We start from the raw sequence: 23,378 nt of genomic DNA, 5'->3' as shown, positions 1-23,378 counted from the left end.
AATACTGAACTGCCACTGTCTAAGTGTGTCCTGATGCTGCAGTTCATCATCATGTCAATCCAGTGGGAGAATATCAAGTGGTAGAGCTACGCCGTTGTAACTGAATTAGAAAACCACCTCGCAGTCTTAATCTTTAATCACATGACCTGTGTATGTATGTATATGTTGTGGAGTAAAGTATTCTTTGTAAATAAGAAATGTAAAAATCTAAAGGGAAAGGAAATGTAGTGATTGTAGGTATAATCTTTCCTACTGCCTTTAGGGGTCACATGATTGTACTGACGAATGAGCTATAAGCATGGGTAGGGGCAGACCTTTCTAGTCATGGACCTGATTCAAGCATGTAGCTTCTATGCGAGCTCTGTAATAAAGTTATATATTTGAAGTAGGAAACATATTTGGTACACCAAGTTCATTACAGAGGGAAAGAATCAGGAAATGAAGGAATTGAGGAAAGAATGAAGAGGAGGATGGAGGAATCAAATAAGGATGAAGGAATTGAGGAAAGAAAGAGTAAAGGAATGGAGGAAGGATGAAGGCAGGAGGCATCGAGGCAGGAAGCATCCAAGGAAAGATGAAGGACGAATGAACTGAGGAATCGATGAGGGTGTATAACAGACACCCAATTCATGATCACTGTTTTAAGTCCTCGCTAACGTTGAATTTTTCCCTCAAAGAAAGTAGATGCATGAATAGATTATTCCCATTGTGGACACGATGGACTATTGAATTGTGAGTGATATGCTAGATTTTCTCATCGATCCCCAATTCTCGCACTTTTTTTTCCCCAGCTGCTTTCACAGTTTAAACCCTCCACAGTCAGCTGGTGAGTCTTTCTCCTGTTTGAATTGTTCTTTCAATATGATGCCCTATTCATCCAAGGCTGACAGTTCAAACTTTTAAGCTTTAAGAGAGATGATGAAAATGCAACGGTTGAATGGAAGGATGACCTTGTTGGGCATTGAAGAGGAAAAGTCCTCACAAATCCAATCAATCAGTTTGCCCTCAACAGTTTACCAGAAAGTTATGAAACTGAGAAATGCACTGAACAAGGTACGAAAACATAGATGCATGAGAATTGATGGGCAATAAAAGATCAGCCGATCAATTAAGTTTGCCCCACACCAATGGGGGAGCATCATGACTAGATACTTGCTCTTCCACTCCCTGACTATATCCCACTCCCCCTTCAGCAGCCATGTAGCCCCATCATAAAAAATATAAAAATTCGAGGCCTATTAAGGAAAATAAACTCTGGAAAAATTCCTCTCCGAAGGCAATAAAAACCATTCCAGGAGGTCATAATGACCACGTGTACATTAACTGTAAATTCACTTCTCCATGATGCTATCACATTCCAGTTGCTTGCAGCTCTCTGGGAAAAGAGGCGCTGTCCAACATCCAGTCTGCTCCTAAAGATGACAGTGAAGTCTTATGAACATGCAAGCAAAGCCGTAGAGGAAAGGACCCTCTGGCCATCCATCCTCCCCATAGCGTTGCGATACTTTATGCATCACAATCTTCCCCCAACTCAACCAAAAGCATTTGGTCGCCTCAGAAAGGTAAAAAACCAGATTAAAACCCAGGCCAATTTGGGGAGTGGGGTGCATGGGTGGGGTGGGGTGGGGTGCGTGGTTGGAATAATTGGCAAATTCCTCTCTGATATCCCCACTCCTCCTGCAGCCAATCAAAACTAGTTGGAGAGATTCACCATGGTCCTGGTAATTCGGTGTAGGACCTACCTGTTGTACAGGATGATCTCCATCCCAGGCAGAAGCGGTAATCACATATCCAAATGTATTTTTTGTGAATATAACACATATCAATATTGCTGAATCTATTAACAATAAGAAAGCTATTCTGATGAAAGAAAGGTTCAAGTCTGAGTCACATTCCAATTGAAATCTGGGGATTATGCTTGTGGCTCTTTGCTCTGATTTGGAGAGATTTTATTCTGGAATGATGACTATTAACCTGGTGTCAGTTTGGAACATTGTACCCATCTTATGTCAAAGCAGACACTTCCTTGGGATCTCGGGTGAGAATAAGTTAAGGATTGCATGAGAGTTACCAGGTACCTGCCACAACAAACAAATGTTTGTCAAACCAAATCAAACCAAGCCAGCAAGTGACTCAGAGTAACCAGGTTACCATCAATCTACAGAGTAGGGCCAAGGTGAGGCTAAAGCAAAATGGAAGCAGAAACAATGACTGCTTCACCAGTTAGCAGGCCTCAGAAACCAACATTTTTCAGCTTTTGACCAATTAAGATTATTTACTCACTAAACCTGAAAAAAAAACCTGAGCCATCAACAGGGTTGCAATACTGAATAATCAATAGGAAGCTGAGCAGGAAAACCAGAACTTGGGGTTCCATCACTCTCTGCCAAGCCAATCCATGGCCTCAGTCTCTGTTTTAGATTTGCACAGGTGGGCCTGGGGTGAGGTTAAAATAAAAGCATATAGAAGCCATGACGAAGATGTAGGTGAATAGTGTGATGATGCTGGACAACCCATTGCTATTTCTCAACCTTTTTCATTCCGAGATCACTTTTGAACGCATCAAAGATCTGTCCAAGGATTTGAAGTGGAAAATAATTTACGTAGGTTCAACAGAGAGTGAAGAATATGACAAAGCCATGGGCTCTGTACCTCTGGGACCTGTTTTTGCTGGAAGACATGCGTTTGTTCTCAGGCTGATGCAGCAAATCCTTCCTTTATCCCCGAAGTGAATGCAGTTAAATAACCTGCACTTACCGAGGTCAAGAATTTATCAAGGTTGGGTATTATGTAAATTATGAATACAACAATCTAAAGCTACATGAAAATCCTTCTGTGAAAGCCGGTTTCTTTCTTTAAGCTTCAGCGAAATAATTTGGCTTCGAATCCACAAGTTACAAGGTTCCATATCAACTGAGATTAGAGTAGTGGAAAAATAGATGATTCTGAATATATAACTCCTCATGTATAATCCGTGCTTTCCTCAAGTACCTCACCTTCAGCTTCAAGAGGCTTCAAAGCGACATCAGGGAAAAATGGAAACATGTTCATGCTAAAGGCACCATATCTGAATGCGCGAAGTTTTCACAACAAAATAGATAAATTAATAGCATAGATAGAAATTAATAGGTTTGTTCTAATAGCCATTATAAACTGTGGTCGCAGAGTCACTAAGGTTAGGAACTAAATATTTCAGGACACTTGAATTTTAGAAGAGATGCAGATGGTAGCTCGGAAACTAAAGGATGGAATAACGGTAGAGAGAATTGATCTTAGCTTGAAAATCAAGATGCAACATTATTTTGGGTGGAGGTAAGATACAACCAGGGACAGAAACTATTGTTGGAGTAGTTTATAGACACCCCGCTGGGTAAGGTGTAGTGTCAGGTAAAATATAAATCAGTAAATTAAAGGTGCATGCAAAATCAGGAATAAGGTAATCATGGGGGACTTCATCTCAACTGGGCAAACCAAATTTGCAATAATAGTTTGGTTCTATGATTACAAGATAGTTTGTTGGATCAGTATGTCATGATACTATCTAGGGAACAGGCTATTTTATATCTTGTATTGTGCAACGAGAAAGGGTTCATTAATAACTTTGTCATGAATAAGCCTTCAGGGATCAGTAATCATAATATTATAGAATTTTATGTTGAGTGATTTAGTTAGAACCAAAACTAGGGACTTAAATCTAAATAAAGCAAACTATGTATGTATGAGGGTTGAGTTAGCTAAGGTAGATTGGGAAACTACATTGAATGTTCTGACAGTAGATAAGCAATGGCAGACATATTAAAAAAATTAAATACATAATTTGTAACAAGTATATATTCCTTTTAAAAATAAAAATCCCATTGGGAACAATGGTCTAACTATGGTTAACAAGAGAAGTTAACGATAGTATTAGACTGAAGGAAAAGGTGTATAGTGTTACCAAAGAGTGGTAAGCCTGAGGATTGGGAGGATCTTAGAATTCAGCAAAGGATGGCCAAGAAATTGGTAAAGAGTTTAAAAGTCAATGAGCAAGAGACAAAAAACAGATTGTAAAAGTTTATATAGGTATGTAAAGAAGAAATGAAAGTGAACATGGGTTCCTTGGAGACAGGAGAAATTATAACAGGGAATAAAGAATTTTCAAAGACATTAAACAAATATTTTGGTCTGGATTTTAGTTCTGCGGTTGGGATACGAACATCGGGCACATTTCCAGGTCCCAAACCTGCATCGCATCGGTGCCTGATGTGGTTTTTTTTCTAACAAGCTGCCAATTAGTGGCCAGGAAGCTCACTTACCATTCAATTAAGGACAATAGGTGGGCTCCTAGGGCTAGAAGGCCAACAAGAGGCTGGAAAATTCCACTCAGCATCAGTAGAATGGCATTAATAGGCCTTAATGATGTCTAAGTGGTTACTTGCTGCTTTTGGGTGGGTAGCCATTTCTCTCATGAACTTTCAAGCTCTACAAAGGCCTGGGGGCGGGAACATGCCAGCAAGCCAAGATGTTGGCCAGTGGCTGAAAATTGTGGGTCTATTGGCCTCCAGCCCCACCTTTTAAAAATCCATCCCTTTCTTTCTGTCTTCACAGTAGAAGACACAAAAAAATCCAGAAATAATGGGGAACCAAGGGTCTAGTGAGAATGAAAATATTATGGGTATTATTATTAGTAAAGAAATAGTACTGGAGAAATTAATGGCTGAAATCCCATGGACCTGATGTAAAAGTAGCAGCTGCAGAGAATCTTCAATCTTCCAGAATTCACAGGATTCTAGAACATACCTCATGGTTCGGAAGGTAACAAACATAATCCCGCTATTTAAGAAAGGAGGAAGAGAGAAAACAGGGAAGGCCAGTTACCTGGCATCAGTAGTAGGAAAAATGCTAGGATTTATAACTAGAAATGTGTTAACAGGGCATTTAGAAAATCCTAGCATGATTAGGCAATCAGTACAGATTTATGAAAGGGAAATTGTGTGTTGACAAATCTATTAGAGTTTTTAGAGGATGCAGCTGATAGGGTGGATAAAGGGAAAATAGTGTATTTGGATTTTCATAAAATATTTGATAAAGTGCCACAAGAGGTTGTTACATCAAATTAGGACTCATGGGACAGAGAGTAATATATTAGCATGGATTGAGGATTGCTTATTGAACAGAAAACAGAGTAGGAATAAACAGAACGTTTTCAGGTTGATAAACTGTAACTAGCAGGTACTGAAAGGATGAGTGCTTGGGTCTCTGTTATGTTCAATCTGTATCAATGGCTTAGATGGGGGTGCGGAGGGAGCAAGTATAATGTATCCATGTTTGCTGATGACACAAAGTAGGTGGGAATGTAAGTTGTGAGGATGACTCAAAGAGGCTATACACAGGTTCAGTGAATAAACAAAAATTCAATCAGTCTAACCTCAGTGGTGGGGAAGCAATTCTGAGGGACAGAATTAATCTACACTTGGAGAGGCAGGGATTAATCAAGGGCAGTCAGCATGATTTTGTTAAACGGAGGTCATGTCTGACCAATTTGATTGAATTTTTCAAAGAGGTGACCAGGTGTGTAGGTGAGGGCAATGCATTTGACGTAGTCTACTTGGACTTCAGCAACGTTTTTGATAAGATCCCGCATGAGAGACTGATAACGAAGGTAAGAGCCCATGGGGTCCAAGGAAATTTGGCAAATTGGATCCAGAATTGGCTGAGTGGCAGGAAGTAGAGGGTGATGGTCGAGGGGTGTTCTTGTGACTGGATGCCTGTGTCCAGTGGGGTTCCACAGGGATCGGTATTGGGTCCCTTGCCATTTGTGGTATATACAAACGATTTAGACTTGAACGTAGGAGGGTTGATCTGTAAGTTCATGGATGACACGAAAGTTGATGGGGTGGTAAATAGTGAGGAGGATATAGACGGGCTGGTCAGATGGGATGACAAGTGGCAAATGGAATTTAACCCGGATAAGTGTGAGGTGATGCACTTGGGCAGGACAAACAAGGCACGGCAATACACAATGAATGGTAGGACCCTGGGAAGTACTGAGGATCAGAGGGACCTTGGTGTGCATGTCTACCAGTCCCTTAAGGTAGTGGGATAGGTAGATAAGGTGGTTAAGAAGGCATATGGGATACTTGCCTTTATTAAAAGAGGCATAGGATATAAGAGCAGGGAGGTTGTGCTGGAACTGTATAAAACGCTGGTTAGGCCACAGCTAGAGTATTGCGTGCAGTTCTGGAATCCACATTATAGGAAGGATGTGATTGCACTAGAGAGAGTGCAGAGGTGATTTACCAGGATGTTGCCTGGGCTGGAGAGTTTTAGTTATGAGGAGAGACTGGATAGACTGGGGTTATTTTCCCTGGAGCAGAGGAGATTGAGGGGGAACATGATTGAGGTGTATAAAATTATGAGGGGCATAGATAGGGTAGACAGGAAGGAACTTTTCCCCTTGATGGAGGGATCAATAACCAGGGGGCATAGATTTAAGGTAAGGGCCAGGAGGTTTAGAAGGGATGTGAGGAAGAATTTTCTCACCCGGAGGGTGGGGGGAATCTGGAACTCACTGCTTGAAAGGGTGGTAGAGGCAGAAACCCTCGTGACATTTAAGAAGTATTTGGATGTGCATTTGCAATGCCATGGCATACAAGGCTATGGGCCTAGTGCTGGAAAATGGGATTAGAATAGTTCGGTACTTGTTTGACCAGCGCAGACTCGATGGGCCGAAGGGCCTGTTTCCATTCTGTAGACCTCTATGACTCTATGACTCAAAGAACATGGCTTATGGAATGCAATAGCGGGGCTGGGGAGGGAGGGGGTGGGGGTTAGGGGAAATGTGAAGTTATCAACTTTGGAAAGAAAAATAGAAAAGCAGAATATTTTTAAATGATGAAAGATTGGGAAAGATTGGTATTCAGAGGGACCTGAGTGTAATTGTACACAAATCACAGAAAGTTAGCATGGAAGTACAGCAAGCAATTAAAGCAAATGGTATGTTAACCTGTATTAGAAAGGGACTGAATTATAAGAGTAAGTAAGTCTTATTACAATTATATAGGCCCTTGGTGAGACCACACTGGGTGGCGTATATGCACAGCTTTGGTCTCCTAAGAAAGGATAAACTTTTCTTACAGAGTTTGCAACAAAGGTTCGCTGGACTGAATCCTGGAAAGAAGGGAAGAGGGGATTGTGAGGAGAGATTGCCTAGACAATTAAAGCCAATATATTCTACAGTTTACAAGAATGAGAGGTGATTTCATTGAAACATAAAAAAAAATGTCTTCAGGGGCTCGATAGAGTAAATGCTGAGAGAATGTTTTCTCTGACTCGAGAGTCTCGAACTAGAGGTTACAGTCTCAGAATGAAGGGTTGGACTGAGATAAAGAGAAATTTCTTCACCCAGAGGGCTGTGAACCTTTGGAATTCTCTACTCTGGAAAGCTGTGTATGCTCAGTTGTTGAGGATATTCAAGATATAGGTTGATAGATTTTTGGATACTAAGGGAACTAAGGGATAAGGGAATAGTTGGGAATGTGGAAAGGGGTTATTGAATGCTTGTTGAGTGACAGAATAGGTTTGAAGGACTGAATGGCTCACTTATTTCCTGCTCTTATTTCTTATGTTTTTATGTTCTTAAACTGCATGGGAAGAGACTGGGCAAGGGGAGAGAGAACGGAGTCAAGATAGGAAGAAATGTGTTCGGTGGAGCAGGAACAGGCTGGCACGATCGGTCTACCGGGACAGTCCTGTTTGTGGGTTTTGGGGAGGAGGTAGAAGCAGGCTGTCCGAGGTTGGGAGACTATGAGGTTGGAAGCTGTGGAGGGAAGTTCTCCAGAGGAGATGAGGTCAGTCACAGTCCTGCAAACAATGGCTTGATGTTCGGTGGTGTGGTCATGATCCAGGGGGAGGTAGGAGGAAGTATCTGAGAGTTGGGGCTCAGCCTCTGAGAGGTAAAGGTCAGTACACTAGACAACAGCAGTACCACCCTTGTTGGCAGATTTGATAACAAAGTCAGGGTTGGACCTAAGAGTGCGGCAAGTTCAGAAGGAGACAGGTTAGAGTGGGTGAGAGGAGCAGAGAAACTGAGATGCCCGATGTCATGCCAACTGTTCTCACTGAAGAAGTCAAAAGTAGGTAAGAGGCCATAGGGAGGGGTCCAAGTGGAGGGACAATACTGGAGGTGGGTGGAGAACTCCTGCCCAAAAATGTGAGCACTGAGATGAAGGCGGTGGAAGAAGAGCCCGAAATTCATTGAGGTGAGGGCGTAAGGGTATGAAAAGGAGTCCTTCGCTGAGCACTGAACGTTCAGCATCAGAGAGGGGAAGGCCAGGGGGTATGGTGAATTCACGGCAAGGGCTGGGATTAGAAGATGGGATGGGGTCAGAGGGATGGGAAGGGGTGGAGAGTCCTGGGTGGGTGTTGGTATCAATAAGTTGTTGGAGCTTGTGTTCCTTCGCAACTGAAAGGAACAGACAAAGTTTCTTGTTAAGGCATCAGATGAGAAGACGAATAAAATGAAACTGGGGACAAGGACAGCTTTGAGAAGGGTGAGCCGATGCTGCTGGAGGGAGAGGCCCTGTTCACCTTCATTGCTTTTCAATTCCCTACTGGTGTTTGACAAGGCGTTTACCAAAACTCGCTTTCACTCCCATATTTACTTCCTCAGTGACTGTCTCCGTCTCCAACTTACCCTACGTGGATTCCAACTGAAGTTCCATCCCTCATATTTTGAATCCGCCCTGGATTACAGGTATCTCCGGGACATAGAACGTTCCTCAGGCTGTTGTTCTCACCGCATCTTGCACCGCCATATGAACACCTTCAACCTCTCCCTCCAGCTGCACCATCTCACCAGCTCTCAAAGCTGTCCTTGTCCCCAGTTTCATTTTAATCTTCGTCTCATCTGGGCTTGGCACGATGCTGAAATCTTCTTCCGTCGCCTTCGTCTCCGTGCTCACTTCTTTGAGCAGGTGTCCTCCCCCCATTCAATGGACCCTTTCACCTGCCTCCAGTATTTGCCCTCCACCTGGACCCCCTCCGGCCTCTTACCTGCTCTTGATCTTTTCATTGAGAACTGTCGGTGTGACATCGGCCATCTCAATTTCTCTGCTCCTCTCACCCACTCTAACCTGTCTCCTTCTGAACTTGCTGCACTCAGTTCTCTTAGGTCCAACCCTTCTTTGTTATCAAGCCTGCCAACAAGGGTGGTGCTGTTGTTGTCTGGTGTACTGACCTTGACCTCGCAGAGGCTGAGCTCCAACTCTCAGACACTTTCTCCCACCCCCCACCCGGACCATGACCCCACCACCGAAAATCAAGCCATTGTTTCCAGGACTGTCACTGACCTCATCTCCTCTGCAGATCTTCCCTCCACTCCTCCCCATAATCCACAAACAGGACTGCCCCGGTAGACTAATTGTGTCAGCCTGTTCCTGCCCCACGGAGCCCATTTCTTCCTAGCTTGACACTCCGTTCTCTCTCTCCTTGTCCAGTCTCTTCGCACCTACATACACGATTCTTCTGATGCCCTAAGTCATATCAACAATTTCCAGTTCCCCGGCGGTTAGCCTTGTCTTCATCATGGACGTCCAATCCCTCTACACCTCCATCCCCCACCAGGATAGTCTGAGGGCTCTCCACTTCTTCCTTGAACAGAGGCCCGAACAATCCCCATCCACCACCATTCTCCTACGTCTGGCTGAACGTTTTCTCTCACTGAACAATTTCTCCTTAAACTTGTCTCACTTCCTACAAATAACTGGCTTTCCGCTTGGGCCCCAGTAATGCATGTCTGTTTATGGGGTACATGGAAAATTCCTTGTTCCAGTCCTACTCAGGCCCCCTCCCAAAACTCTTTCTTCGATACATCGATGATTGTTTCAGTGCCACTTCATGCTCTCGCCTGGACCCGGAAAAATTAATCAATTTTGCTTCCAATTTCCACCCCTCCATTATCTTCACATGGTCCATCTCCGACACTTCCCTTCCCTTCCTTGACCTCTCTGTTTCAATTTCTGCCGATAGACTGTCCACCAATATTCATTACAAGCCCATTGACTCGACAGCTACCTCGACTACAGCTCCTCACGCCCTGCTTCCTGTAAGGATTCCATCCCATTCCCTCAATTCCTTCGCCTCTGTTGCAGCTATTCCGATGATGCCACTTTCCAAAACAGCACTTCTGACATGCCTTCCTTCTTCCTTAACCAAGGTTTCCCACCTACTGTGGTTGACAGGCCCTCAACCTTGTCCGACCCACCTCCCGCAACTCTGCCCTCACACCTTCCTCTCCCTCCCAAAACCATGATAGGGTGCCCTTTGTCCTCACTTTTAACTCCACCAACCTCCGCATTCAAAGGATCATCCTCTGCCATCTCCAGCATGATACCACCACCAAACACATCTTCCCCTCACCCCGTTGGCATTCCATAAGGACCATTCCCTCCTGGACACCCTGGTCCACTCCTCCATCACCCCCAACAGCTCATACCCATCCCACAGCACCTTCCCATGCAATCGCAGAAGATGCAACATCTTCCCCTTTACTTCCCCCTTCCGCACCGTCCAAAGGGCCCAAACACTCCTTTTTGGTGAAGCAGTGCTTCACTTGCACCTTCTTAAATTTAGTCTACTGCATCCACTGCTCCCAATGCGGTCTCCTCTACATTGGAGAGACCAAACGCAGACTGGGTGCCTGCTTTGTGGAACAACTTCGGTTTGTCCACAAGCATGACCCAGACCTTCCTGTCGCTAGACATTTAACACATCATCCTGCTCTCATGCCCGCATGTCCATCCTTGGCCTGCTGCAATGTCCCAGTGAAGCCCAACGCAAACTGGAGGAACAGCACCTCATCTTCCGATTAGGCACTTTACAACCTTCTGGACTTAACATTGAATTCAACAGCTTCAGATCATGACCTCTCCCCTCTATCTTCACCCCTTTGTCAATCCTTTTTTTCAATATTCATTTTTATTTTTAAATTTGTATCTGCTTATTTTTGTTTTTAATTATTTTCATTTTTATTCATTTATTCATTGTATTATCCATACTTTTTATCCTATTTTCGATCTTTATTCCCCACCACCATCCCCACCCTACCTCCATAAGGGCCATTTGTCACTTGTTCATGTTGTTCTTTTTACAGTGCTTACCTTTGTCCTGCTATTATCACATTCTGCTTTCTTACCTTAATACCACTATCCGCACTTCCTTTAGCCCTCACCACTACCATTAACATCCCATTTGTCCTTTTGTTCACGACATATTTTTCAATCTCTCCTTTGCCCCCACCTATAGCTGGCCTTCTATGCAGCTTCACCTGCCCCACCTCCTTTAAGCAGTATAAATTTCACCACATTTCTACTTCTCTGTAGCCCTGAAGAAGAGCCATACAGACTCGAAACATAACTCTGTTTTTCTCTCCACAGATGCCGTTAGACCTGCTGAGTTTTCCAGCATTTTTTGTTTTGTTCCACTACCCATCAAGCCTGTCCATTATCCATCGTATGTCCATTATCCATCAAGCCTGCCCCATTATCCCTCAAGCCTGCCCCATTATCCACCATGCCTGTCCCATTATCCATCAAGTTTGTCACATTATCCATCAAGCTTGCCCCATTATCCATCAAGCTTGCCCCATTATCCATCAAGCTTGCCCCATTATCCATCAAGCCTATCCCATTATCTATCAAGCCTGTCCCAATGATCCATCAAGCCTACCTCATTATCCATTAAGCCTGTTTTCAGATGTGCCAACTCATGAGAAAATAAATAGCCAGTAACCAGCTCTTGTTAAGATACCTCAGATCAAATTTAGTTCAAAGTATGTGAAGTGAATCATAGTCACTCTTTAACTTCTGTTGGCTGAACTATGTTTAGGAATTATTTGCATAATAATTTGCATGTTGTTTTCTTTTCCTGTTGGCATGCTTCATTTTTAATCACTAAATGTGCAATATTGCAATTTTTGTCCAATAAAATGCTGTCAGCTGGCATCTGCTAGGCTGATAAATCTTGATGTGTCAAACCTACTTGAAATTCCGTTGACTTCCAATCCCATTTACTGTTCTCTTGGGTTGTCATTCAACTTGTATCATTTGAATTCAGTCAGATATGATTCCTGCATTGAATAGAGGCTGACTATAAGGACAGGCCAGAGAAAAATCTTTATTTAACCATTTAGACAGCCCATTAAACATATGCTAGCAAATCACACTCTGCTGTTTAATGGGTAGAATAAATAATTAATTTACTCATTTACATACTAAAATTTGCTAATGAACATATTAGCATAATAATTAACATGCAATTAGCATAATAGTTCTGTAATGTGCCATTTAGTAAGAGGCGCAGCTTCTGCACCAGATGTTTTCATTTGGTGTAATCCTGTTTTTAATGTTGAATAATTTGTAGAAGGTGTTACTTTTTTTTTGCTTTAATACTTTAAAAATAAGTTCAATGCTAAAACAATAACCATAAATATGAAAATGTTACAGACTTGAGAAAAAGCACACTATCAAAAATGTTCATATGCAAAGAACTTCTGATTCTTCCACTCAGTTAGATATTTCCAAAGGCCTGAACCTGGGCATATAATTGGCAAATGAACTTCAACATAGTTAAGTGTGAGGTATTATATTTTGGCAAGAAAAAAAAGGAGTTGCACATTACTTAAAAATTAAAAATCTGAATGGATGGAAGAACAAAGGGATATGGGAGTACAAGTACATAAATCACTAAAAGTAGCCACACAGGTCAACAAGGTTTTTAAAAAAACAAGCCAAGCATTTGACTTTAATTCTAGAGGGATAGAATTGAATAGTAAAGAAGTTACGCTAAACTTTGGTTGGGTGATATCTGGAAGATGGCATTTAATTCTGGTCACTGGAGAGGATGAAAAAAGATTTACAAGGATGGTACCAGGAATTTGTGGATATACATATCAGGAGATGATGAACAGGCTAGGTCTCTTTTCTCTTGAGAAGAGATGTCTGAGGGATGACCTGATAAAGTTTTATAAAATTATGAAAACTTTTGATAGAATAGATACACAAAGGATGTCTCCACTTGTGGGGAAGAGCAAAACTAAGGCCATCATTATTTAATAGTCACCAAAAGAATCCAACAAGGAATTTGGGAAAAACTTCTTTATCCAGAGAATGGTGATAAATTGGAACTCACTACCACAGGGAATAATTGAAGTGAATGGTATAAAATGCATTTAAGAGAAGGCTAGGTACACACATGAGGGTTTTGCTGATAGAGTTTTATAAGGAAAGATGGGAGGAGACTTGAGGGGGCATAATCACTAGCATAGATTGGTTGGGCTGAATAGCCTGTTTCAGTGCTCTATATCCTATGCAATCTTATGTAGCATTTTTAGAAGTGCTTTTGCCTTTGTTTGGGGGTGTGTGTACATACCCATGTTTAGTTGTGGACGCACAAGTGGATGCAATGGTCCCCAACCGCCTGGGAATGTTCTGGAGGGAAGACTAATCTCCAGGACACTGTTGTAAGCAACAGAAAGGAGAAAAATCATAAGGTCTTTTTTTTTTTTGAACAATTTTGCTTAGTTTATGTTAAAATATTGGAGTTGGGAATAAAAGCAGTTGGACAGTCAAGAATCATCCAACTGAGTCAAGAAAAGTCTGTTTGTTCAGCAATAGGTGGGATGCCAGGATGCTGGCCTTGTCAAACAGCCAGTGATGGAATTGTGGGAGCGGGGCAAAGTGAGGCCATAGGTTATGTGATGAACCCTCTCGGAATATGTGTTTGCACGCCTGTGCACACAAGTTTGTGCAGCGATCAGCATTGGTTTCCAAAACTGCTCATATAGACATATGAAATTAAAAGCCATCTCTATGAGAACTCAAGGAAAACTCAGGACTACGCAGAGTGCAGTGATTGTCCAAACATTTAACAGGGCGGTGTCAAAGTTCTTGCAGTTCTAAATGATCAATACCTCTATTATTGGAAGAGAGGGATTCGATCCGGGCACTTGAAGTATATGTAGTATGTGGCCGATAGTCATTTTATATGCTCATTTGGCCAAAAACAATAGTGAATTCATCTTGAGCTTTTTATTATAGACATCTGGGGGTAGATTTTCAATTTGTTGACCAGCTGTAAAACTGGCATTGCAGATCAACAGCCTATTATAGAAACCACCCGATTATCATTGCAACAGAAATAGAGGGCAGAATTTTTCGGCCCCACCACCAGCCAAAAGTCCATTGACTTTGGTAGGACTGGAAGATCCCGCCGGTGGACAGGGCTAGAAAATTCTGGCCGAAGATTGGGCTAGTTCTGTAAAGGGAAGGCAATTCAGAAGTTGAAGGTCTACCCTAATGCAGTGTACCTCAGAGCAGGAAGCCATTTGGCCCGTTGCGTCCGTGCCTTCTCGTTGCTATTGTTATTTTATGCTACATGAGAATATAAGAAATATGTAAAGGACATCCAGCCCCTCAAACCTACTGCGTTATTCAATATGATCAAGTCTGAGCTTCTGCCTCAATTCCACCTTCCCACATTATCCCAATATCCCATTATTCCCTTAGCAGCCAAAAATGTTTTGATCTCAGTTTTGAATATACTCGATGACTGAGCATCTACAATACTCTGGGGTAAAGGATTCCAAGATTTACAACCCTTTGAGGGAAGAAATCTCTTCTCACCTCAGTTGTGAGAGTCAGACCTTTTATTCTGAGACTGTGGTCCTGTGTTCAGATTCACTAGTCAGGGGAGACACCCTTCTAGCATTTACCTTGTCAAGCCCTTGAAGCATTTTCTATGTTACAATGAGATCACCATTAGTTCTTCTAAACTCTGGGGAAGACATGCCCAGTCTACTCAATCTCTCTTCACAAGACAAATCCTCTCATCCCAGGAATCAGTCGAGTGAACCTTTGTTCCACTCCCCACCCATCCTAATATTGCTGTGTGGTCCGGTGCCAAGTTATTATTGAATTTGCTTCCATCATCCTTTCAGCCAGTGTGTTCCAGATCACAGCTACACATGGAATTTAAAAAAAAATCCTCTTCATCCCCCCCTCTGGAATTTTGGCAGTTACCTTAAACCTGAGTCCACTGGTTACTAACTCTCCTGCCACTGGAAACAGCTTCTCTCTACCTTCCTGATTTCCTCTATTATATCTCCCATTAATCCTCTCTGCTCAAAGGAGAACAGCCCAGCTTTTCTGCTGTCTCCACTCCAAGATATGAAACTTCCCTTAAGGGCATGTTATTCAGCACCCAACCTGCAAGCTTTGCATATCAGTGCGGTGTTTTCCCCAACCATATATCATGTTGCACTGAGGAAGTCTGAAAGCAGTAATGTTCCTTGAGAACGGATGGGAATTTTAGCGTTTTGCATGTGTTCAAAAGTACCAATAGAAAATACAGGACTTTGTTTTTGCAAGACTATATGCCCAGTGCTTCAGCTGCTCTGTTCACTTTCCTGTTACACTACTTGACAGGTTGTTTGCTATTGTGCTCATTATGCTTGGTACGATTTTTCCCAACATCCTCCCAAAGAAACCAATCATAACGAATACAAAGTATGCACTTTCGGAACTAATTAAAATCAATGTGATGTGGTCTGCTGTGGAGATTTCGTGCATCAGTGCATTTTTTTCTCCGACATTTGACATTTATAATGAGCTTGTACACTTGTGCTGGGACAGACTGAATGTCATCCTGTGAAGTGCCTTGGGGGTGGTGTGTACATGGCGGTGTGATTGAAGACAGGACAGGGAAGTCATCTTATTGAAAATCCAGGGTCAGACTATAATTGTGTCATTGATAGGCTGGTAATGGTACTCTCAGACTGCCTAAACTGAGATGAGAAAGATTGGCAAACCTGTGATTGTCAAAAGCTGTCACGAATATGTAAGAGGAAGCGATATATCAATCTCTAATCAAAGAGTGCGACAAGACTGCAATTGGGACACAGGTGATATCATGCTGATGGTGAGGAATGATAGGACTCTGCCACTAAAGGAAAGAACTTGCATTGATATGTAGCACTCACCACATCTTACAAATGTTCCAAAGGACTTTCACGTTCAAGTAATTACCCTGAAATGCAATCGTTGTTATGAACATAGGGAACTTTCAGCATGCAACAAAGTCCAACAGCAACAATGGATAGGCTGCAAAAACTGGGATTGTTCTGCTTAGAGAAGAGAAGGCTTAGAAGAGATTTAATAGAGGTCTTCAAAATCATGAGTTGCCTAGACTGCGTAGATAGAGATAAACTGTTCGCATTAATGGGAAGCAAAGGATGCAGATTTAGTGGTTGGCAAAAGAACCAAAAATGACATAAGGAAAATCATTTTCATGCAACAATTGTTTTGGTCATTTAGGCAGATTCAATTGTGGCTTATAAAAGTGAATTGGATAAGTACCTGAAGGGAAAAAAAAATGCAGGGCTCGGGGAAAGGGTGGGAGAGTGGGACAAGTTAAATGGCTCATGCAGAGAGCTGGCACTGACTCAATGAGCTAAATGGCCTTTTTCAGTGCTGCAGACATTCTATGATTTTAAAGATCAATGAGAGAATTCAAGAAGCTAGACAATACAAAGAATACGCAGCACAGAATGGCCATTCAGTCCAACTGGTCCATGCTGGTGTTTATGCACCACGAGCCTCATCCTACCCATCTTTATCTCACCCGATCGACATGACCTTCCATTCCTTTCTCCCTCTTGTGTTTATCTAGCTTCCCCTTAAATGCACCTATGTTTTTCACCTCAACACCTCAAGCGGATGAGATAGAAAAGAATAGATGAATACTGTATACTGATAGAGATGAAGTAGGCTGGGAGGGATCTCCTGTGAAGTATAAAAGGCATTGACCAGTTGTGCTGTAAATTCTATGTTACGAGTGGCCTTCAGATGTTTTTCGTGAAGATCATTGGCTTTCACAGTGGGAAAACTCCTTGTGTTACAGGGTTTACATTTCAACATGTCAAATAGAGAGTGGGACCTCAGATACTGCTACACTCCATCAGCACTGCACTGGGGTCTGCTGTGGCTCAGGAGGTATCACTATCGCCTCTGACCCAGAAAGTCGTGGCTTCAAGCCCCACTTTAGAGACTTGAGTACACATCCTACTTTGGCTCTACAGCACAGTACTGAGGGTGTGCCATAGTGTCGGAAGTGCTGTATTTTGGATGAGAGGTTAAGACCAAGCCCTGAAAGATCCAATTGAAAGTATTTAAAAGAACAGGGGAGTTCACCATGATATGTTGGTCAATATTTATCCCTCAATCAGCATAACTCAGTAAACATCTTACCTAGCCATTATCACATTTGTAGGAGCTTGCTGTACACAAATATTACGTCCCACGCCACAAGTGACTACTCTTTGAAAAAGTACTTCATTGGTTGCAAAGTGCTTTAAGACATTGTGAGGTTATAAACAGCACTACAGAAACATAAGTCCTTTCTTTTCTTTCATTCCACCCTTTTGCATGTCCAGTCCATGTTACATCTATTCTGATAACCAGGGTAACTGACAGTTTGTTATGACTAGGGGTAGCTCTGTACAGACGGAACAGTTGGGAAACCACATCAGTGGCATGGATTCCATACTACGACTTGAATCCATTTGTTCTGCATTGTTAAGGACATGCATCTTTGCAGAGAGGACAACTTATCCTGGGATCAGTAGGTTCCGTGATCGGGCAGACTAAAGCTTTAATGAGGGATTGCGACAGATAGGCAAAAAGCAAGCTCCTGATTCAAGAATAAAAGCGAATAAAAGCCAATCCCCCAACTCCCAGGCCTGCAGGGATTGCCCTTATTCCCCTCATCAATTCAGTAAATCGGCTTCTCCCAGTGGCTGCTATTTACATGGTCATCCATCACTTATGTCAGGTCTCTGCATCAGTGAGGGAACCTGCTATCCTGCTTCCATATATCACATAAAAGGCACCATTTCTCAGCACGCTGCCTTGTGTTTACAAAACCCAATGGGAATGATGTGCCGTTATTGCTCCCTGTCATAGGTATGGATGGCTGCAGCAAGGCTTTGTTGAGCATTGAGTGTAACCTATCACTGGGCGGTGAGCACAAATAAAACAGGAATTAATGACCCCTTGGAGTGCACAAGACAAGGCAGCTTCCTCTTTATTTCCCCTGTTTGCTCTTTGCTTTCCTTACCCCTGAAGTTTATTTTGGCCCTAAAAAAATAGATCTTTTAAACCCCTGTGCCCTTAATCCAGAACTGTCTAATATAAAATAGAACTGCTTTATAATCTTTTAATAAGTGGATGTTTATTTCTGCTCATTGCCAATTGGCTAGTTGGTTTCCGGTATCTCACTGCAAACAATGAGCATAGGAACACGAGGAGGCCATTGAGCCTGTTTCCCTTCAATGAGATCATGGCTAAACTGTATCTTCACTCTACTTAGTTCCATAACCCTCAATACCCTTAACTAACAAAAATCTACCAATTTTAGTTTTGAAATTTTCAAATGACACCCAGTCTCAACAGCTTTTGGGGGAAGTTCCAGATTTTCACTACCATTTGTGTGAAGACATCACCCCTGAATGGCCTAATTTTAAGGTGACACCCCCTTATTCTGGACCCCCCCCCACCGCCCCTCCCCCCCGCCATCCAGTGCTTCCAAAACCTTTTGCTGGTGTGACCCTATTTTAATGCCTCAGACTTCATGTGAGCTGGGGTTGAGTGTGGAGGTGGGGGTGAGGTAGCTTCAGCTTGGGGTGGGAGGGGTACATTAACTCCTGAGCAAGGGGGAGGGGGAGAGTGAGGGGGGCGGTTTGAGTGGATGGGGAGAGGGGGAGGGGTTTTGGTCCTGACCGGGGGTGGGGTGGGGGTAGCTTCAGCTGCTGATCTGAAACAAATAACAACTTTTTCAACCTTTTTAGTTGCAGCAGTCCACCTCAAAGATCTGTCTGTTGGGCCACACCTACCAATATAAAAAAAATGTGAGGATTTAAAGGGGGCTCACAGCTGTATGCACTCAGTCCAAGCTCAACGTCAGCCATTGCTGCCTCGGAGCTTGTAACCCCAAAATCTCGACTTGGTATTGTTGGCTAAACAGAAAGGAGTGAGGAGAATTCTGGTTCTAGAAGGGTTACCGCCTCACGTTAGTACAGAAACTATATAAATCAGCTTCTATGCATTGTACCCAATGTGGGATTGATGCAGCGCAGGCACTTTTTGTTTTGTATTTCTACACTGAATTTTCAGCTAAGTTCTATTCCCCATAGGAGAAGCTTGAAGCATTATTTCAATACAAGTGGGTCAAACTCAAGTTGACAGATAACTAAAAGAAAAATGCACAAATCAGATGAAAAAGTTACCCACCATGGATTCTCTCTTTGCTTTAAATGGGTCAGTGCCTTAACTAAAATAGTGGAGCTAAGGAATTTCAGACACACACGGGTGCCGTGACTATCCCACAGTTTTGTTTTAGTGCCGGCATTATGCCAGTCACAGTGCAGATTAGGAACGTTTAAAATTCCTGCCTGCACTTGGCATCACAGATGGCTTGGAGTTCAACTCATTGCCTGTCTTGATCCTGCACTATGTACACAGTGAATTGGACGAAATTGTGTGATGTCATGTTACAGTACTGTTATTTTAAATGTCGCACTGCAGAATTTTAACCCTTGAATGCACTGCTAGAAAACAGCATCAAAAGACACATCTTTAATCAACTTTCATTCTATTTAAGGAATTCTTGAACTGTAGACAATTGCTTCTTCAGATCATGTCATGTTGCAGCCCCAGTTTCGCGTACTGTTTACTGCCATTAGATTTACTCCCATACAATTTGTAAATCTCTGGAATTCTTTTCCACAGAATGCTGTGGAGGCTGGGTCATTGAATATATTCAATGCTGAATTAGACAGGTTGTTGATTGACAAGGGCACCACGGATTGGGGGACATCAAGAAAGTGGGATTAAGGCCACAATCAGATCAGCCATAAACTTATTGAATGGTGGAACAGGTTTGATGGGTCAAATGACCCACTGTTGTACATATTTCTTACAATCTTAAGATTTTATACTTAACGTAATGATGAATCCAGCCATAGTGCCAGCCCAGTATGTTGCAGTGGCCCATGGGTTTTTTTGGATTCAATTCTTCACCAAAATATTAGCACCTTTTATCAATAAACCAGCTTTTTACAAATTCATAGGAACAGCAGGAGGCTATTTAACACCTCAAACATGTTCCACCATTCATTTAGAGCTGTATGCAATTCACCCGCCATTGCTCCATAACCCTTGATACCCTTCCTAACAAAATGGAGCAATCTCAACCTTGAAAATTTTGATTGGCCCCCAGTATCCACAGCATTTTGGGAAAAGAGAGTTCCGAAGTGAACTGGGATACTAGGCTAGAGGATATACCAATAGAGGAGCAGTGGCAGACATTTAAGGTGATATTTCAGAATACACAGAATAAGTATATTCCTACTATAAAGAAAAATTCTAAGGGGAGGATCCACCATCCGTGGTTAACTAAAGAAGTTAAAGAAAGCATCCAACTCAAGGAAAAGGCATATAACTGTGCAAAGATGGCAGACAGGTCAGATGATTGGTCAGAATATAAAGAACGGCAGGGAATGACTAAAAGGTTAATCAGGAGAAAGAAATTAGAGTATGAGAGAAAGCTAACTAGAAATGCAAGAACGGATAGCAAGAGTATTTAAAAAGGAAAAGAGCAAGAAAGGTGAGTGTTGGTCCGTTAGTGAGTGACAATGGGGAGTTAATAGTGGATAATAATGGAATGATGGATGAAATGAACAAATACTTTGCTTCTGTCTTCACTATATAATCATTCCAGTACTAGCTGTAAATCAGGAGGTGGAAGGGAGAGAGGAACTTAGTGAAATTACAATCACGAGGGAAGCAGTACTGAGCAAACTGATGGAGCTGCGGGCTGGCAAGTCTTCGGGTCCTGATGGACTTCATCTTAGGATCTTAAAAGAGGTGGCTAAAGAGGTAGTAGATGAAATGGTGTTAATTTTCCAAAATTCAGTCGATTCTGGAAAGGTTCCATCAGACTGGAAAGTACCAATTATAACCCCTCTATTCAAGAAGGGAGGGAAGCAGAAAACAAGAAACTAAGCTAGTTAGCTTGACGTCTGTCATGGGGAAGATGATAGAATTGATCATTAAGTAGGTTATAGCTGGGCACTTAGAAAAACTCAAGGCGATCGGGGAGAGTCAGCATGGTTTTGTGAAAGGGAAATCATGTTTATCCAATTTATTGGAGTTATTTTGAAGGAATAGCTTGTGTAGTGGATAAAGTGAAGCCTGTAGATGTACTGTACTTGGATTTCCACAAGGTATTTGATTATGGTGGCACATCAAAGGTTATTGCAGAAAATAAAAGCGCATGGTGTAGTGGGTAACATATTAGCATGGATAGAAGATTGGCTGGCTGGCAGAAACCAGAGAGTATGCATTAATGGGTCTTTTTCTGATTGGCGGGATGTGATGACTGTAGTCATGCAGGGGTCTGTGCTGGGACTTCAACATTTTACAATTCATATCAATGACTTGGATGAGGGGAGTGAAGGCATGGTAGCTAAATTTGCAGATGACACAAAAATAGGTAGGAAAGCATGTTGTGAAGAGGACATAAGGAGATTGCAGACAGATATAGATAGGTTGAGTGAGTGGGTAAAAATCTGGCAGATGGAGTAGAATGTGGGAAAAAGTGAAGTCGTTCACTTTGGCGAGTAGAATAAAAAAGCAAAGTATTACTTAAATGGAGAATGACTACAGAATTCCGAGGTGCAGAGGGATCTAAGTGTTCCAGTGCATGTGTTACAAAAAATTAGTATGCAGGTACAGCAAGTAATTAAGAAGGTCAATGGAATGTTATCCTTTATTACAAGACAAATTGAACATTAAAGTAAGGATGTTATACTTCAGTTATACAGGGCATTGGTGAGACCACATCTCGAATATTGTGTGCAGTTTTTGGTCTCCTTATTTAAGGACGGATGTAAATTCATTGGCAGTAGTTCAGAGGAGGTTTACTGGATCAATACCTGGAATGAGTGGCTTGTCTTATGAGGAAACGTTGAACAAGCTGGGCTTGTTTCCACTGCAGTTTAGAAGAGTGACTTGATTGAAGTATATAAGATTCTGAACGGTCTCGACAAGGTGGACGTGGAAAGGATGTTTCTCCTTAAGGTTGAGTCCAGAATTAGGAGGCACTGTTTTAAAATTAGGAGTCACCCTTTTACGACAGAGATGAGGAGAATTTTTTTTTCTCTCAGAGGGTTGTGCAACCTTGGAACTCTGCCTCAGAAGGTGGTGGAGGCAGGATCAGTGAATATTTTTAAGGCAGAGGTAGATAGATTCCTGTTAGGCAAGGGAATCAAAGATTATCGTGGGTGGATGGGAATGTCAAATTTGAAACACAAACAGATCAGCCATGATCTTATTGAATGGAGGAGCAGGCTCGAGGGGCCAAATGGCCCACCTCTGCTCCTATTTCATATGTTCATATGTTTGTATTTAAGGTTTCTATAGATATGCTCTGAGGACCAATGATATTAGTTGCCTCTTTAAATCGTCCGAGTGTGAGAGATGACTTATATTCCCCATGTCTACTTCTCCCATAGTATAACCCAAGGACATAACAATGGCATCCCTTTGCAATCTGGGCTGGATGATAATGTCATTTATTTTTTTCTATTTGTCCTTGGGATGTGAGCATTGTTGGCAAGGCCAGCATTTATTGCCCATTCCTAAATGTTGTTGAGAAGGCATTGGTGAGCTGCCTTCTTGAACATCTGCAATCCATGTGGTGCTGGTGGGAAAGAGTGCTTTGAGGGAGAGAGTTCCAGGATTTTGATTTTCAATCCAGCAACAGTGAAGGAATTCTAAGTGTGGATGATGTGTGACTTGGAGGGGAATTGCAAATGATAATGTCCCCATGCAGCTGCTGCCCTTGTCATTCTAGGTGGTCGAAGCCCTGGGTTTGGAAGATGCTGTTGAAGAAGCCTTGCCAAGTTGCTGCAGTGTACCCTGCCGCTGGGACACACCGATGCCACTGTGCATCAGTGAATGTTTAAGGTGATGGATGAGGTGCTGATCAAATGGGCTGCTTTGATGATGTTGAGCATCTTGAGTGTTGTTGGAGCTGCGCCCATCCAGGCAAGAGATCATTCCGTCAAACTGCTGACTAGTGCCTTGTAAATGGTGGACAGGTTTTAAGGAGTCGGGAAGTGAGTTACTCACCTCAGAATTCCCAACCTCTGACCTGCTCTTATAGCCACAGTATTTATATGACCGGTGCGGTTCAGTTTCTGATCAATGGTAACCCCTATTTTACTTTAAATGCCCCAATAGTGGATTCAGCAAATATGTGGTGAGCAACAGACATGGATTAAT

At 42.4% G+C, this 23,378-nt stretch overlaps 1 protein-coding gene and 1 pseudogene across 1 annotated transcript in view; both read left to right on the top strand.

The window, feature by feature from the left end:
* The window catches only part of spon1b (spondin 1b), a 381,373-nt gene that overhangs the window by 147,447 nt on the left and 210,548 nt on the right, over positions 1 to 23,378 (top strand). The gene's annotated exons all lie outside the window — the stretch shown is intronic.
* On the top strand, positions 2,472 to 3,115 carry LOC144684277 (histone chaperone ASF1 pseudogene; annotated as a pseudogene).

The sequence above is a fragment of the Cetorhinus maximus genome, chromosome 9, assembly GCF_964194155.1.
Source record: "Cetorhinus maximus chromosome 9, sCetMax3.hap1.1, whole genome shotgun sequence".
In the NCBI taxonomy this organism is placed as follows: domain Eukaryota; kingdom Metazoa; phylum Chordata; class Chondrichthyes; order Lamniformes; family Cetorhinidae; genus Cetorhinus; species Cetorhinus maximus.
The sequence above is the reverse complement of the archived record's forward strand: the minus strand, read 5'-3'. Positions and strand labels throughout refer to the sequence as shown.